The following is an 18,891-nucleotide window of genomic DNA, read 5'->3' as shown; positions in this document are numbered from 1 at the left end:
TCTATAACCTAGGACATGACCATCCTTCGCATTTATAACAGCCTTCTTCCGCTACCCATTCGGTTGTTTGTCCTGTGAAAGCACCTCAACTGACTGTGCTTTTTGCCTGGTGCCATGACCCAGACCCTCACTCTTAAAGTGCCTGAACCATTACTAGTCTTGCCTGAATTGGGCTGTGCATTTTACCATTTACTTTCATGACAGATCAAGGTAGTTCTATGAGATGCCCATCTGTTTCCTCCATTTTTTCTCACCTTTATGGTAAGGAAACTGACAATTTCCCCCTTGGTAACCAGAATCAATCCGGTACAGTCACTGCTTCTGAGTTAGACCCATGTGGAGCCCAAAGTGTCCAGAGTTATCTTCATGTAGTCATTCTTGTGTCTCCTGGTGGAACCACTCCTACTTTTGGAGTTGAGATCACTAGGACAACATAACATAAGGTTGCAGTGATAAGTATTCCCAGTTTTGTTGGTCAAATCACTGGGGATAAAAATGAGTGGTGTTTCTCCTATTTCCACCCCTTGAGTCCTGGGTGGGAGAGTCCTGGCTATGAGAGACACAGCACCATATATTGGACATTGATTTAAAGCAGACACAGCTTCCTGGAGAACCTTCCTTCAAGCCTGCTAGTTATTGCCACCTAGCTGGTACTGTATACCCAAACCTATCCTGAGGCTATTTCTCTGGTTCTGGAATGTCTAGCTGGAATAGATATCCTCCCCAACTGGCAAATAAGACTCAGTAGAATATAGGGGTTTGATGGCTCCAGTTTCATGGGGCTCTTCCCATATTCCCCATTCCAGATTCTCAGTGTTCTCATTGTAACAGAAGATACCTTGGAAGATATGGAATTCTTTGCTGATAATTCAGACACCAGCCTGATGATATCTGGGTTTAGTTTCAGAATCTGGGTCCTGACTAAAGCTTGTTGCTACAGGTCAGAGTGATCTTCAGTGCAGATAAAGAAGCTTTCAAAATAGAACTACCTTATGACCCAGCAATTGCACTACTGGGTATTTACCCTAAAGATACAAATGTAGTGATCCTAAGGGGCACATGCACCCAAATGTTTATAGCAACAATGTCCACAATAGCCAAACTATGGAAAGAACCTAGATGTCCATCAACAGATGAATGGATCAAGAAGATGTGGTATATATACACAATGGAATACTATGCAGCCATCACAAGAAATGAAATCTTGCCATTTGCAACAACATGGATGGAACTAGAGCGTATCATGCTTAGCGAAATAAGTCAAGCAGAGAAAGACAACTATCATATGATCTCCCTGATATGAGGAAGTGGTGATGCAACATGGGGGCTTAAGTGGGTAGGAGAAGAATCAATGAAACAAGATGAAATTGGGAGGGAGACAAACCATAAGTGACACAATCTCACAAAACAAACTGAGGGTTGCTGGGGGGAGGGGGGTGGGGTTATGGACAATGGGGAGGGTATGTGCTTTGGTGAGTGCTGTGAAGTGTGTAAACCTGGCGATTCACAGACCTGTACCCCTGGGGATAAAAATATATGTTTATAAAAAATAATAAATAAATAAAAAGAAGCTTTCAAGTTTGTTTGTTTGTTTGTTTGTTTATTTATTTATTTATGTCTGAGAATTTGAATCCTCCACATTATTCTTCTTTCTTTGCACTTTCTCCAGTACAATAAACTAAGGAGTTAGTGAAACTCCTTAGTTTCACTAACATGTTTTAAGGCATCCAATACTTGGTCGCCAGAACCTTGCCTTTTGCAAGACTTTGATTAGCAGCATCCAATGGTGAAGTCTTGTGTATTGCAATATCAGACCCTGGGCTACCGGTGTGCCCTTTACCATTGGTAATAGAGTCATCTGTCCCTTTCCAAATAATCCTATTAGAGAACCAATTCATGAAACCCAGAACCAAGTCAGAAAACATAAGATTCTGTTTCTCTAGAGTCATTCTTGGTACCAAAATTTATATTAGTCAGAGTACTACCAGAAAAACTAAACCAGTGGAATAGATATATGCCTGTCCAGCAAGAAAACAACAGACCCAGAAGGACAGTGTATCTGAGCCTCACTTGCTGTCCAGCCAGTAGCTTTCTTGTGTTCCCCGTGTCTTCACACTGATCAGCTTAACTTAAAAGACCTTAACTAAAAGACCAAGTTCTAGTCGATGGGATGCCTGACTGAGCAAAGAAACAGCAGGGAAGGGAAGGTCAGGGAATGATCATGGTCATCCAGCACCAGAAGACAGGGATGGGAAGGGCAGGGAAGGTAGGTGCCCACTCACCAATCCACTCGTGGAAACCCACTCAAAAATCCACATTTGGCATCATGGGATTTATAAGGGAAAGATGATCATGTCATGCACAGACTGAGAAATTCCCAGAGGAGGCTTCTGGATAAATAGGACATGCATGGACCTTAGCTCCCCAAACTTTTGATGCAGACACTAGGACTCCTTTCCACATGGTATCTGAACCCTTTACTCAAAGGAAGCCCTACATTCTCCCACCAATGCTGACCCTATCAGTTGTGGGGGGAAAAAAAAAACTTAGGGAAGTCAGGCTCATATATATTCAGGAATCCAAGGGACTGTCCAAACCCAAGTGCACGGGCATAGGAGAACTGGTGAGCCCAGGATACAACTTTGTCCAGGTTCTCTGTCTACTGCATGAGAAATATGACAAAATGGAAGGCCCTTCAGGAGACCACTGTCACCATCCAGGCCATACATCCCTGGGCAAAGAAGACAGAGGACTGCTCAGACAGATCCTGGGAGCATCCTTCCCTCATCTTGCATCCCCCTCCCAGCCAGTCACAGTCCTATATATCTCTGGGGTCAGTCCCCTCTCCAGCCCCAGAGAGACCACTATAAGTTCAAGCCACCCTCTTCTTGTACCTGGGTGAGCTCGACAACCCCAAGCTGTCCAACTTGCTTCAATCCAGTTCCTGTCATCAGCCCTCTATTTATGCTATTCCAAGAAAGAGATTTCATTCACATTAAGGCTGTTTTCATGAGAGTGATAACACCAGCTTGCTGTACAATGCAGAAATCTGCTCAATTCTGCCCCTCCTATGTCATTTGACATACTTTTCTGAGGCCCTACTATGTGCAGGGCACTGTCTAGACATCTCAGGGCATGAGATGGACAGAGTCTTACCCTTTCATTCCATGAGAAGATGGATTAGATTCAACTAAACAATTAAGGAGTGTGAATACACCCAGTAGTAAGTGCCAAGAAGGAAGCAGACATGCTGCTATGGGAGAGACTAGCAGGGAGCATCTACTTAGAGAGGGAGATCGGAGATGGCCCCTGGTTGGAGAAGACATTCAAGGGGAAACCTGGAGGATGACAAGCATCTGGCAGTGCAAAGAGCAAGGGACAGCATTCCTGGTAGAGCAAACAGCATGCACAAAAGCGTTTAGAAAAAGAAGAGCCATATGTAACCTAATATTCATAGCAGCAATGGCCACAATTGACATACTGTAGAAAGAGCCAAGATGCTCTTCAAGAGACGAATGGATAAAAAAGATATGGTCCATATATACAATGGAATATTATGCCTTCATCAGAAATGATGACTACCCAACTTTTGTATCAACATGGATGGGACTGGAAGAGATTATGCTGAGTGAAATAAGTCAAGCAGAGAAAGCCAATTATCGTATGGTTTCACTTTCTTGTGTAGCATAAGGAATAACATGGAGGACATTAGGAAAAGGAAAGGAAAGGAAAAGTGAATTGGGGAAAATTAGAGGGGGAGACGATACATGAGAGACTGTAGACTCTGAGAACCAAATTGAGGGTTTGGGAAGGGAGGGTGTGGGGGATGGGTGAGTCAGGTGGTGGGTATTAAGGAGGGCACATACTGCATGGAGCACTGCATGTGGTGTATAAACAACGAATCTTGCAACACTGAAAAAATAAAATAATTTTTTTTAAAAAAGACAAACTCTGGGGCAGGGAAAACAATGGTGTCCTCCAGGAGCTGCCACCTGGTGGGACGGTGGCCTGAGATGAGGATGGAGAGCATTCAGAGGGTGGTTGTACTCTAAGATAGGATGCTTTATAAAACTTTAGGTAGAGAATATATGAAAGCTCTGGCATCATGCCAACACAGAGTAAGCATTATACATAAAAATGGCATCCAGCACTAGCAAAACTGGAGTACAAATTTGAGGTCATGGTCCTAACTGTGACATTTACTTACTTCATGACCTTGACAAAGTCAACTAAGTCCCTGGGCCTTAGTTTTCTTGTCTGTAAAATAAGGTTTAATAAATTGTACAGTGGTTATGTCTGTGCTTTGGAAATTCTACGCAAATATTGAGAAAATATTTTAGAAGCTTTACTGCATGCCAACACCAAGCAGAGTACTGGGCTGGAACCCTCACTTCCTCAGAATGACTTATAGCTCATTCAAGTTAGAAAGTCTTCCTAAACAATGTCCCCAGGCAAGAATAAACGTGAGAGTTCTGTGTCTTCACTTGGGTAGGAAAAACAAAGAAATATTCAGGATTGAAAACCTTTTGGCTGGGACATGCAGTCTTTATAGGGGAGTGTAAGTCAACAAGGTATGATATATTGCATCAGCATCCAACAGAATGTTATCAGTCCCAGAAACAGGAATGCCTGGCTTCTCTTCCCACAGGAGTAATTCCTTCAAGCTGCCACCTTGGGGACTGACTGCAAACACTCCTCTGCCTTCCTGTGGCCTGTTAACAGAACCAGGAAGCCTCTAGGAATAAAAGTACTCATTTCCCTTTAAAATGTGGCAACCTAAACTGAACCTAGTCTCTTTAAGATGGTGTACTACTGGGTATTTACCCCAAAGCTACAGATGCAGTGAAAAGAAGGTCAATATGTACCCCAGTGTTCATAGAAGCAATGGCCACAATCGTCAAACTGTGGAAAGAATCAAGATGCCCTTCAACAGATGAATTGATGAAGAAGATATGGTCCAAATATATAATGGAATATTATGCCTCCATCAGAAAGGATGAATACCCAAATTTTGTATCAACATGGAGGGGACTGGAGGAGATTATGCAGAGTGAAATAAGTCAAGCAGAAAAAGGTCAGTTATATGGTTTCACTTACTTGTGGAGTGACTCTTCCTGACAGTGCACAGAAGAAGAATGAGGCACAAACAAGTCAGCTGCAAGAGAAAGGAAGCTGTGGACAGCAGTAGAAAAGACTGTCACCCTGAACAATTCCTTAGTCCCATATGTATTAGATATAGACAGTAATCAACAAAGGAGCCTAAGAAGGCTATACTGGCAGAGTACTGGGTCAGAAGGAGCTGAAGAAGGCAGAGTACTGGGTCAGGTACCCTCACTTCCTCAGAATGACTTATAGCTCATTCCAGTTAGAAAGTCCTCCTACACAAAGTCCCCAGGCAAGAAGCATAAATCATATGTCTTATAGATAAACAAGAAGGAAGGCAAAATATATCTGGTTAAGCAGTATAAAATTTATAGTTAAGCAAGCACATTTAAAGGGATCATTTAGTTAGCCACCGGAGCTCTCCAGGGAAGGGGAGATAACAGAAAAATGAAGCAGGCAGTGTTCCACCCTGAGTGGATCGGGCATGCCCAGCTGCTCAGCTTTAAGGAAGAATAAATATTGTCGTGTCCCCTACAGACCTGTTGCCCGTGTATGTTTTTCTTAAGGCTATATCTAAGCATGCTTGGTAACTAGTATAATTTCTCATGGGTTATACTGAAAAACAGTGCAGTGGAGCATAAGGAATAACATGGAGGACATTAGGAAAAGGAAAGAAAAAGTGAGCTGGGGGAAATCAAAGGGAGAGATGAACCATGAAAGACTATGGACTCTGAAAAACAAACTGAGGGTTTTGAAGAGGAGGATGGTGGGAGGTTGGGTGAGCCTGGTGGTGGGTATTAAGGAGGGTACATATTGAATGGAAAACTAGGTGTGGTGCATAAACAATGAATCTTGCAACAATGAAAACATAAAATTAAATTAAATTTTAAAAGGACAGTGACCTAATGGGTCCAATGTGATCCTGATTTCCTCCTGCATTCATTCATCAAACAGTAAGAATTCACTGGGCATCATCAGAGGCACAGCCTTCAATCCCAGACTTCAGAAGCCTAAAGACACAAGGTTGCTTTGTTGCATCTTCAAAGACTCCTTGGTTGGGTTGTCTGGGTAGCAGATGAATGAGAAAGATATTGACTGGGTAATAAATGTTGACCACGCCAACACAAGTAAGACTTGACCTCATACTCGGCAGACAGTTCTGCATTCTGCTTTGCTCACTTTCCTCTAAACTCTACTCACATACTAAAAAATTCTCCATGAGCATCATGCTCAATGACTGCTACATCTAGCCACGTGGTGTGCTCTACACTTGCTCACAAAAACTGCTCTGCATAGGGAGGCTTGAATTTATAGCAACATGTGGGATTGATACCTGAAATAGTTCTGCTCCTGGAAACACTGGATCAAATAGAAAAAACATGAAATGTCCCCTGCAAAGCTTAGCAGCTACCACGTGTGGGCTGGAAGGTGGTTTTCAGCAAATCCTTCACAGGAAGGTCTCTGGGGCCACTCGGCCTGGGGTGAATGCTGGCTCCACCTCTTACTTGGAGCGTGACCCTGGATGGGATAGCAAAGCTTTTTGTTTCTTGCTTGTGTCTTGAGGACTATGGGATTAATTAATTCATTAATTAATTATCTATTTATTTATTTATTTTAAATTCAAGTTATTTAGCACAAAGTGTATATTGTTTTCAGGAGTAGACTTTAGTGGCTTATCACTTACATCTAACACTCAGTCCTCATCACAACAGGTATCCTCCTTAATGCCCATCACCCATTTATCCCTTCTCCACACCCACCTCCCCTCCAACAACCCTCAGTTTGTTTTCTGTAGTTTAGAGTTGCTTATGGTTTGCCTCCCACTCTGTTTTTATTTCATTTTATTTTTCCTTCCCATTCCCTATGTTCATCTCTTTTGTTTCTTAAGTTCCACCTATGAGTGAAATCTTATGGTATTTATATTTCACTAACTGACTTATTTTTCTCAACATAATACCCTCAGGTTTCATCCACATCCTTGCAAATGGCAAGATTTCATTATTTTGGATGGCTAAGTAATATTCCATTGTATATATATACCACTTCTTTATCCGTTCATCTGTTGATGGATATCTGGGATCTTTCCACATTTTGGCTTTTGTACATTGCTGCTATAAACAGCAGGTTTGTATTTGGGGTACATGAGCTCCTTCACATCACTATTTTTGTTTCCTTGGATAAATATCTAATAGTGCAAATGCTGGGTTGTAGGGTGACTGTATTTTTAACTATTTGAGGAACCTCCATATTGTTTTCCAGATGGCTGCACCAGTTTGTATTCCCACCAAGAGTGCAAGAGGGTTCCCCTCTCTCAGCAGCGTCACCAAAACCAGTTGTTTCCTGAGTTGTTTTTTAGCCACTCTGACTGGTGTGAAGTAGTATCTCATTGTGGTTTTGATTTGTGTTTCCCTGAGGATGAGTGATGTTGAGCATCTTTTCATGTGCTATTTGTATGTCATCTTTGGAGAAATATGTGCTCATGTCTTCTGTCCATCGCTTGACTGGATTTTTTTGCTTGATGGACGTAGACTTTGGGAAGTTCTTTATAGACTTTGGATAGTAGCCCTTTATCTGATAAGACAGTGGCAAATATCTTCTCTCATTCCGTCGTTGGCCTTTCAGTTTTATTTATTGTGTTCTTCTCTGTGCAGGGATTTATCTTGATGAGGTCCAATGGGTAGAATTTTGGTTTTTCTTCCTGTTGCATCTGGAGATGTGTCTAGGAAGAAGTTGCTGTGGCTGAGGTCAAAAAGGTTGCTGCCTGTTTTCTCTTCTAGGAAAGTGATGGTTTCTTGTGTTACCTTAAATGCTTCATCCATTTTGAGTTTTCCTTTTGTGTGTGGTGTAAGAAAGTGGTCCAGTTTCATTCTTCTGCATGTCACTGTCCAGTTTTCCGAACACCATTTGTTGAAGAGACTGTCTTATTCCCATGGATAGTTTTCCCTGTTTTGTCAACCAGTTGGCCACATAGTTGTGGGTCTATTTCTGGGTTCTCTATTCTGTTCCACTGATCTCTGTGTCTATTTTTGTGCCAGCACCATACTGCCTTGATGATGACAGCTTGAAGTCTGGCATTGTGATGTCTCCTTCTGCTTTTCTTTTTCAACATTACTTTGACTATTGAGGGTCTTTTCTGGTTTCATACAAATTTTGGGAATGTTTGTTCTAGCTCTGGGGAAAAGGCTGGGGGTATTTTGATAGAGACTGTTTTTCATTTCTTTGTGTCTTCTTTAATTTTCTCATAAGTGTTTTATAGTTTTCAAATCTTTTACCCCTTTGTTTAGGTTTATTCCTAGATATCTTATGGTATTCGATCTAATTGTAAATGGGATTGATTCTTTGATTTCTCTTTCTGCTGCTTCATTATTGGTGTATAGAAATGCAGCAGACTTCTATACATTGATTTTATATGCTGAGACTTTGCCAAATTCATGTACCAGTTCTCGCAATTTTTTGGTGGACTCTTTTTGGGTTTTGACATAGAGTATAATGTCATCTGCAAAGAGTCAAACTTTGACTTCTTCTTTGCCCATTTGGATGCCTTTTATTTCTTTCTGTTGTCTGCTTACCAAGGCTCAGACTTCCAGTACTATGTTGAACAACAGTGGTGAGAGTAGACTTTAGACCTGTCATATTTTCCAGTACTATGTTGAACAACAGTGGTGAGAGTAGACCTTAGACCTGTCATGTTTTGATCTTAGAGGAAAAGCTGTTTCCCCGTTGTGGATGGTATTACTTGTGTGTCTTTCCCTTACGGTCTTTAGGATGCTGACGTGTGTTCCTTCTATCCCTACTTTCTTGAGGGATTTTATCATGAAAGGATGCTGTCAAATACTTTTTCTGCACCTGTTGAGAGGATCATACGTTTCTTACCCTTTCTTTTATAAATGGGGTGTAGCATATCGATTGATTTGCAGATTCTGGACCTCCTACAGTCCAGGAATAAATCCCAGTTGATCGCGTGAATATTCTTTAATGGACCATTGAATTCAATTTCCTAGTTACTTGTTGAGAAATTTTGTACCTGTGTTTGTCAAGGATATTGGTCTGTAATCCTCCCTTTTAGTGGGGTCTTTATCTGGCTTTGGAATCAAGGTAATCATTGCCTCACAGAATGAGTTTGGAAGTTTTCCTTCTGGATCTAATTTTTGGAACAGTTCCAAAAGGAAAGCTATTAACTCTTCTTTAAATGTTGGTAGAATTCTGTTGGGAAGTTATCTGGCTCTGGGCTCTTGTTCATTAGATGATTTTTGATTACTGATTCAATTTCTTCACTAACTATGAGTCCATTCAAATCTTCTATTTCTTCCTGTTTCAGTTTTGGTAGATTATATGTTTCTAGGAATTTGTCCATTTTTTCCAGACTCCCAATTTGTTGGCCTATGGTTGCTCATAATCTTCTCTTATAATTGTTTGTATTTCTGTGGCGTTGGTTGTGATAACTCCCTTTTCATTTGTTATTTTATTTTGGGGGGTTGTTTCTCTTTTCTTTTGATACACCTGGGTTCAGGGATTATCAATTTTGTTGATTCTTTCAGAGAATCAGCTCCTAGTTTCATTGATATGCTCTACAGTGGTTTTTTAAAATTTTCTATATCATTTATTTCTGCTCTAATCTTTATTATTTCCCTTGTTCTGCTGGTTCTAGGCTTTATTTGCTGTGCCCCCACCACCACGAACTCCATTAGGTTAAGGTTAAGTTGTGTATTTGAGACTCTTCTTGCTTCTTGAGGAAGGCCTGGATTGCTATATACTTCCCTCTTTTGACCACCTTTGCTGCATCCCAAAGTTTTGGACTGTCGTGTTTTCATGTTCATTTGCTTCCATGTATATATTTTATTTCTTCTTTAATTTCCTGGTGAACCCATTCATTCTTAAGTAGGCTGTTGTTAACCTCTGTGTATTTGTGGTCCTTCCAAAGTTTTTTTCCCATGGTCGACTTCAAGTTTCCTCGTGTTGTGGTCTGAAAATATGCATCGTATGATCTCACTCTTTTTGCATTGGTCGAGGCCTGATTTGTGACTCAGTATGCCATCTGTTCTGGAGAGTGTCCCATGTGCACTTGAAAAGAATGTGTATTCTGCTGCTTCAGGATGAAAATCTCTGAATAGAACTCTTATGTGTATCTGTCCCAGTGTGTCATTCAAAGCCCTTGTTTCCATGTTGATTTTCTGCTTAGATGATCTGTCCATTGCCTTGAGTGTGGTGTTAAAGTCCCCTACTCTTATTGCACTATTATCAAGGAGTTTCTTTAAGCTTGTTATTAATTGATTGATATATCTGGCTGCTCCCAAGAGGGGGGTATAAATATTTACAATGGTTAAATCTTCTTGTTAGATAGACCCAGTTATTATGATATAGTGCCCTTGTTCATCCCTTATAAGCCTCTTCGCTTTAAAATCTAGTTTGTCTGATGTAGGAGTGGCTACCCTAGCTTTTTTTTTTTTTTTTTTTTTATGTCCATTAGTATGATAACTGGTTCTCCAATGCTTTCAGTCTGAGGGTTTCTTTGGGTCTGAAGTGAGTTTCTTGCCAGCAGCATCTCATTGGGTCTTTTAAAAAGAATTTCAACGGATTAATGGGTAAGGAAGATGTGGTCCATATACACTATGGAGTATTTTGCCTCCATCAGAAAGGACAAATACCCAAATTTTGTAGCAACATGGACGGGACTGGAAGAGATTATGCTGAGTGAAATAAGTCAAGCAGAGAAAGTCAGTTATCATATGTTTTCACTTATTTGTGGAGCATAACAAAAAGTATGGAGGACATAGGGAGTTAGAGAGAAGGGGGTTGGGGTAAATTGGAAGGAGAGGTGAATCATAAGAGACTATGGACTCTGAAAAACAATCTGAGGGGTTTGAAGTGGCGGGGGGGTGGGAGGTCGGGGTACCAGGTGGTGGGTTTTATAGAGGGCACGGATTACATGGAGCACTGGGTGTGGTGAAAAAATAATGATACTGTTATGCTAAAAATAAATAAATGAAAAAAAAAGAATTTTATTAGCATATAATGTAGTTTTTGCTTCAGGGGTACAAGTCTGTAAATCATCAGTCTTACACAATTCACAGCACTCACCATAGCACCATTGAGGAGGGTATCTCCCCAATACCCATAACCCAGCCACCTTATCCCTACCCCCATTTATCAGCAACCCTCAGTTTGTCTCCTGAGATTAGGAGTCTCTCATGGTTTGTCTCCCTCGTGTTTCTTTTTGTCCCTCCCTTCCTTCCAAGACCCCCCACCCTTCCTCTCAAATTTCTCATATCAGAGAGATGATATGACAATTACCTTTCTTTCTTTGACATATTTCACTTAGCATAATACCCTTTGGTTCCATCCATGTCATGAATGGCAAGATATCAGATGCCATTTTTGATGCCTGCAAAGTTTTCATATATATATATGTATATATATATGTGTATATATATATATATATGTGTGTGTGTGTGTATACATGTATATATACATATATACATATATATATATACACATACACACACACACACACACCATTCTTCTTTATCCATTCATTTGTTGATGGACATCTAGGTTCATTTCATCATTTGACTGTTGTGGACATTGTTGCTATAAACATTTAGGTGCATGTGCCCCTTCAGATCACTACATTTGTATCCTTAGAGTAAATACCCAGTAAAGCAATTACTGGGTCATAGGGTAGCTCTATTTTCAACTTTTTGAGGAACCTCCACACTGTTTTTTCAGAGTGGTTGCACCAACTTGCATTCCCACCGACAGTATAAGAGGGTTCCCATTTTCCACAACCTTCCCAGCATCTATTGGTTCCTGAGTTGTAAATTTTAGCCATTCTGACTGGTGTGAGGTGATATCTCACTGTGGTTTGGTTTTGGTTTGTATTTTTCTGACTGCTAGTAATGTTGAGCACTTTTTCATGTGTCTGTTGGCTATTTGGATGCCTTCTTTGCAAAAATGTCTGTTCATGTCTTCTGCCCATTTCTTGATTGCATTCTTTTTTCTTTGGGTGTTGAGTCTAATAAGTTCTTTACAGATTTTGGATACTAGCCCTTTATCTTATATGTCATTTGCAAATATCTCCTCCCATTCTGTCAGTTGTCTTTTGGTTTTGTTGACTGTTCCCTTTGCTGTGCAAAAGCTTTTGGTCTTGATGAAATCCCCATAGTTCATTTTCGCACTTGCTTCCCTTGCCTTTGGTGCTGTTTCTAGGAGGAATTTGCTGCAGCTGATGTCGAAGAGGTTTCTGCCTGTGTTCTCCTGATGGATTTTGATGGATTCCTGTCTCACATTGAGGACTCTCATCCATTCTGAGTCTATTTTTGTGTTTGGTGTAAGGAAATGGTCCGGTTCCATTCTTCTGCATGTGGCTGCCCAATTTTAACAAGACCATTTGTTGAAGAGGATGTCTTTTTTCCATTGAACATTCTTTCCTGCTTTTTCGAAGATTAGTTGGCCATAGAGTTGATGATCCATTTCTGGGCTCCCTATTCTGCTCCATTGATCTATGTATCTGTTTTTATACCAGTATCTTACTGTCCTGATGATTACAACTTTGCAATAGAACTTGAAGTGTGGAATTGTGATGCCACCAACTTTGGCTTTGTTTTTCAATATTCCTTTGGCTATTGAGGGTCTTTTCTGGTTCCATATAAATGTTGGGGTTATTTATCCCATTTCTTTGAAAAAAATTGATGATATTTTGATAGGGTTTGCATTAAATGTGCTTTAGTTAGCACTAGTTTAGTTAGTTAGGATGCTTTAGTTAGCATAGACATTTTCACAATATTTGTTTTTCCAATCCATGAGCACATAAAGTTTTCCCATTCTTTGTGTTTTCCTCAATTTCTTTCATGAGTACTTTATAGTTTTCTGAGTATGGATTCTTTGTCTCTTTGGTTAGATTTATTCCTAAGTACCATATGGTTTTGGGTGCAATTGTAAATGGAATCGATTCCTTAATTTCTCTTTATTCTGTCTTGCTGTTGGTGTATAGAAATACAACTGATTTCTGTGCATTGATTTTGACAATGACACTGTATTGAATTCCTGTATACATTCTAGCAGTTTTAGAGTGGAGTCTGCTGGATTTACCACATAAAGTATCATATCATTTGCAAAGAGCAAGAGTTTGACTTGTTTTGTTTTGTTTTGTTTTGTTTGCCAATGCAGATGTCTTTTATTTCTTTTAGTTGCCTTATTGGTGAGGCTAGATCTTCTAGTACTATGTTGAATAGCAGTGGTGATAATGGGCATCCCTGTCATGTTCCTGACCTTAGCAGAAAAGCTCTGTTTTTCTCCATTGAGAATGATATTCACTGTGGGTTTTTCATAGATGGCTTTGATGATATTGAGATATGTACACTCTGTCCCTACACTTTGAAGAGTTTTGATCAGGAAAGGATGCTGTACTTTGTCAAATGCTTTTTCAGCATCTATTGAGAATATTATACAGTTTTCATTTTTTCTTTTATTAGTATACCGTATCACATTGAGTGATTTGCAGATGTTGAACTAACATTGCAACCCAGGAATAAATCCCACTTGGTCATGGTGAATAATCCTTTTAATGTACTGTTGGATCCTATTGGCTAGTATTTTGGTGAGAATTTTCTCGTCTGTGTTCATCAAGGATATTGGTCAGTAATTCTCCTTTTTGAAGGGGTCTTTGTCTGGTTTGGGGATCAAGGGAATGCTGGCCTCATAAAAGGAGTTTGAAAGTTTTCCTTCAATTTCTATTTTTTTGGAACAGTGTCAGGAGACTAGGTATTAATTCTTCTTTAAATATTTGGTAGAATCCTCCTGGGAAGCTGTTTGGCCCTGGGCTCTTGTTTGTTTGAAAGATTTTTGATGACTGCTTCAATCTCCTTACTGGTCATGGGTCTGTTCAGGTTTCCAATTTCTTCCTGGTTCAGTTTTGGTAGTTTATACATCTCTAGGAATGCATCCATTTCTTCCAGATTATCAGATTTTCTGGTGTATTGTCACTCATAATATGTTCTTATAATTGTTTGTATTTCCTTGGTGTTAGTTCTGCTCTCTCCTCTTTCATTCATGACTTTATTAATTTGGGTCCTTTCTCTTTTCTTTATGAGAAGCCTGGCCAGGGGTTTATCAATCTTATTAATTCTTTCAAAGAACAAGCTCCTAGTTTTGCTGATTTGTTCTACTATTCTTTTGGTTCATATTTCATTGATTTTTTGCTCTGATCTTTATTATTTCTCTTCTCCTGCTGGGTTTAGGCTTCCTTTGCTATTCTTTCTCCAGCTCCTTTAGGTGTAGGGTTAGATTGTGTATTTTAGACCTTTCTTGTTTCCTGAAAAAGGCTTGTATCGCTATATATTTTCCTCTCAGGACTTCCTTTGCTTTGTCCCAAAGATTTTGAACAGTTGTGTTTTCTTTTCTTTTTTTTTTTTTTTCTTTTTATTTCCATTCACTCTTTAGTAGATGTTCTTTAGCCTCCGTGCATTTGGGTTCTTTCCAATGTTCCTCTTGTGGTTGAGTTCTCGTTTCAAAACACTGTGGTCTGAAAATATTCAGGGAATGATTCCAATCTTTTGGTACTGGTTGAGACCTGATTTGTGACCTATAGAGAGATGTGATCTATTCTGGAGAATGTTCCATGGGCATTAGAGAAGAATGTGTATTCCGTTGCTTTGGGATGGAATGTTCTGAATATATCTGGGATGTCCGTCTGGTCCAGTGTACCATTTAAAATCCTTATTTCCTTGTGGATCTTTTGCTTAGATGATCCGAACTTTTCAGTGAGGGGACGGTGTTAAAGTCCCCTACTCTCACTGTATTATTGCCAATGTGTTTCTTTGATATTGTTATTCATTGATTTATATAATTGGCTGCTCCCATGTTAGGGGCATAGATATCTAAAATTGTTAGATCTTCTTGTTGGATGGACCATGATGTAGCCTCCTTCCTCATCTATCATTTTAGTCTTTGGCTTAAAATCTAATTTGTCTGACATAAGAATTGCCATCCCAGCTTTCTTTTGATGTTCATTAGCATGGTAAATTGTTTTCCACCCCTCACTTTAAATCTGGAGGTGTCTCTGGTTCTAAAATGAGTTTCTCGCAGACAGCATATCGATGAGTCTTGTTTTTTTATCCATTCTGATACCCTGTGTCTCTTGACTGGGGCATTCACAGCCCTGTACCCCTGAAGCAAATAATCCATTATATGTTAACTTAAAAATAAAAAAAAAGAACACATATTTACATTCAGAGTAGCTATTGAAAGATATGAATTTAGTGACATTGTACTTCCTGTAAGGTGACTGTTACTGTAAATTGTCTCTGTTCCTTTCTGGTCTGTTACCTCTAGGCTCTCTCTCTGCTTAGAGGACCCCTTTTAAAATTACCTGTAGGTCTCTTTTGTGTTTGAAAATTCTTTTAGTTTTTGTTTGTCCCAGATGCTTTTTATGTCTCCTGTTTGCAGTGACAGCCTAGTTGGATATACCACTTTTGGCAGCATATTTTTCTCGTTTAATGCTCTGAATATATCATGCCAGTCCTTTCTGGCTTGCTAGGTCTCTGTGGATAGGTTTTCTGCCAACGTAGTATTTCTACTGTTGTATGTTACAGACTCCTTGTCCTGAGCTCTGCCACTGAGACTTGTAAGTTTTACTATTAGATGAGAGGGTATGGACCTACTTTTATTGATTTTGAGGAGGGATCTCTATGCTTCCTGGATTTTGATGCTTGTTCCCTTCTCCAAATTGGAAAAATTCTTTGCTATAATTTGGTCTAATATACCTTCTGCCCCTCTCTCGCTTTCTTTTTCTCCTGGGATCCAAATTATTCTGATATTGTTTCATCTCATGGTATCATTTCTCTCTTTAATTTTTCCCTCATGGTCCAGTAGTTTCTTATCTCTCTTTTTCTCAGCTTCTTTTTTCTCCATCATTTGTTCTTCTATATCACTAATTCTCTCTTCTGCCTCATTAATCCTAGCAGTAAGAGCCTCCATTTTTTATTGCACCTCATTAGTAGCTTTTCTTTAATTTCAACTTGGTTAGATTTTAGTTCTTTTATTTCTCCAGAAAGGGATTTTATATCTTCAGAAAGGGATTCTGTAGTATCATTCACGGTTTTTTCAAGCCCAACTAGCTCCTTGATAATTGTCATTTTGAATTCTTTGAAAACAAATAACCAAACAAACGAAACCTATAAGCCTGTGTCCAAGAAGAAGAAAAAGAAGAAGAAGAAGAAGAAAAAAAAAAAAAAAGAGCCTGATCAAAAAAAAAAAAAATTAAAGGAAACAACAACAAAAACAAAAACAAATATTATAAACCTGATTCCAAAGGGGAAAAAAAGACAAAAAGAAAAGAACATAATAGAAAGAAAGAATGCCTGGTCCTATTTCCACCAGAACTGTACTGACTCTTTAGAGCACTCTATGGTTAGCAGACTTGGTACATGCATGGGGACTGCGTTCATCTTCTGTGGGAGAGACCCAATGCGCTGGCTCACAGTCAGACCTGCGCTAGTAAAGATGCCCCTGACAGGAGGAGGGTAGCATGGTTTGGTGTAAGCATCTCCAGCCAACACTTGGGGTGCTCGGTTATTCATTGAAGTCTAACCATGTTGGTGACAAGGGGGAAAGTGGTGCCACCCCACCTTCTAATCTGGGGAAGGGTATCCCTTGCCTACCACTGTTCAGGTAGCCCTCATAGAAAAGTGAATAATCTCCATTTTGTGTCCTAGGCCTCCATCAGATCCCTGCTCTCACCCCTTTTATGTGCAGGGCTGTTGGCACACTGGGCTCCAGTGTTCTGCATTTAATCTCTGACATGTGGCTGGGATTCAAAACTCCATTTCTTTTCCTTCCCCATGTGACTCATTTTCTTTATTTTCTTGCTTCTTTTTTCTTTGTTTTTGGTTTGTTTTTAAATTTTTTTAAATTCAATTTATTTAAATTATATGTATTATGAATTTCAAGGGTAAAATTAGTGAATCATTCTTATATATGACACTCAGGGCTCATTACATCAAGGTCCTCCTTAATGCCCATCACCCAATTACCCCAACTTCCCACCCACCTGCCCTCAAGCAACTCTTAGTTTGTTCTCTATACTTAAGAGTCTCTTATGGTTTGTCTCCCTCTGTTTTTATCTTATTTTCCTTTCCTTCACCACATGTGAGAGAAATCACACAGTATTTGTCTTTCTCTGACTGACTTATCTTGCTTAGTATAATAGTTCCATCCACGCCATTGAAATGGCACGATTTCATTTCTTTTTGATGGATGAGTAATGTTCCATTATACACATATAATATATATACATTTTTTTTTCTTTATCCATTCATCTGTTGATCCACTACTGTGGACATGTTGCTATAAACATTGGGGTACATGTGCCCTTCAAATCACTATCTTTTGACTAAATATCTATTAAAGGGTGGCTCTATTTTTAGCTTCTTGAGGAACCTCCAACTTTTTTCCAGAGTGACTGTACTGCATTCCCACCAACAGTGTAAAAGGGATTCCCTTTCTCTGCATCCTTGCAAACATCTTTTGTTTCCTGAGTTGTTAATTATAGCCATTCTGACTGGTGTGAGGTGGTATCTCATTATGGTTTTGATTTGTGTATCCCTAATGAAGAGTGATGTTGAGCATCTTTTCTTGAGTCTCTTTGTCATTTTTATGTCTTTTTTGGAATGTCTCCACACGTCTTCTGCTCATTTCTTGACTGGATTTCTTGTTTTTTGGGATGTTGACTTTGATGAGTACTTTATAGATTTTGGAGAGTAGTCTTTTATCTGATAGGTCCTTTGTGAATAATTTCTCTCATTCCATCTTTTGCATTTTAGTTTTGTTGTTTCCTTTGCTGTGCAAAAACTTTTTATCCCAATGAAGTCCCAAGAGTTCATTTTTCCTTTTGTTTCCCTTGCCTTTAAAGACGTGTCTAGGAAGACATTGTTGTGCCTGAGATCAAAAAGGTTGCTCCTGTTGTTCTTCTTTACAGTTTTGATAAATTCCTAGCTCACATTTAGGTCTTTCATCCATTATAAGTTTATTATGGTATTATGGTATGAAGAAGTGGTCCAGTTTTATTCTTCTGCATGCCCAAGTTACCTTCGTTGAGACCACTTATGGAAGAGACTGTCTTTCTTCCATTGGATATTCTTTCTTGCTTTGTCAGTTCCTGGGTAGGTCAGTAGATTAAGGGACTGCCTTTGGCTCAGGTCATGATCCAAGGATTCTGGAATCAAGCCCTGTATCAGTCTCCCTCTCACCCGGTGTCTACTTTTCCCTCTGCCTCTGCTTCTCCCCTATACCACCACACCTCTGCTCATGCATTCTCTCTCTGTCAATCTCTCTTTCAAAAAAATAAATAAATAGGGGCGCCTGGGTGGCTCAGTAGGTTAAAGCCTCTGCATTCAGCTCAGGTCATGGTCTCAGGGTTCTGGGATCGAGCCCCACATCAGGCTCTCTGGCTGCTCGATGGGGAGCCTGCTTCCTCCTCTCTCTCTGCCTATCTCCTCTGCCTACTTGTAATCTGTCTGTAAAATAAATAAATAAAAATCTTTTTTAAATAAATAAATAAATAAATAAAATCTTTAGAAACAAAACAAATGAACTCAAATCTTAAAGGACCCATCTCAGTGTGGACTTGCTCCCCTGCCCCTGAGGAGTATCTTTCCATGCTGACACTTCAGGGTTTTTAAAAATCTGTCTTATAGGATTGTTGTAGGGAAAACACATAAAGTTCCATGCTCAGTGTCTAGAATATAGTAAACGCTCATGAAATGCTACCTCTTAACAAACATTATGCACCCA

The sequence above is a fragment of the Mustela putorius genome, unplaced genomic scaffold, assembly GCF_011764305.1.
Source record: "Mustela putorius furo isolate JIRA1106 unplaced genomic scaffold, ASM1176430v1.1 tig00003853_pilon_pilon_pilon, whole genome shotgun sequence".
Taxonomy (NCBI): Eukaryota; Metazoa; Chordata; class Mammalia; order Carnivora; family Mustelidae; genus Mustela; species Mustela putorius.
This window is presented reverse-complemented; position numbering follows the sequence as displayed.